Source organism: Etheostoma spectabile, chromosome 12 (genome assembly GCF_008692095.1).
Source record: "Etheostoma spectabile isolate EspeVRDwgs_2016 chromosome 12, UIUC_Espe_1.0, whole genome shotgun sequence".
In the NCBI taxonomy this organism is placed as follows: Eukaryota; Metazoa; Chordata; class Actinopteri; order Perciformes; family Percidae; genus Etheostoma; species Etheostoma spectabile.
This window is the reverse complement of record NC_045744.1, coordinates 26,514,706-26,515,056: the sequence shown is the minus strand read 5'-3', so window position 1 is coordinate 26,515,056 and position 351 is coordinate 26,514,706.

Below are 351 nucleotides of genomic sequence, written 5' to 3'. Positions count from 1 at the left end.
GGGGGGGAAGTTACAACATTGTTGCATTTTTCATTCGGTTCGGTTTGCCTTCACATTGCACTGTCAAACTCACCACACACTGTAAACACACGTCACACAACCAAAACGGTCCCTTGTTAATTGGACAGAATTTTGATTTTATTTAGTGTTTCTAATATTTTAGAATTAGCAGCTGACGGACAGCGAGTGACGGAGAGAGATGATGTCACACAGACTAGCAGTGTGCTCAGAACAGTTGGTCCCATGGCATGAAAATTTCACTTTATGAGGTTCTTAACATTAGTATGAGTTCCCCCAGCCTGCCTATGGTCCCCTAATGGTTAGAAATGGTGATAGGTGTAAACCGAGCCC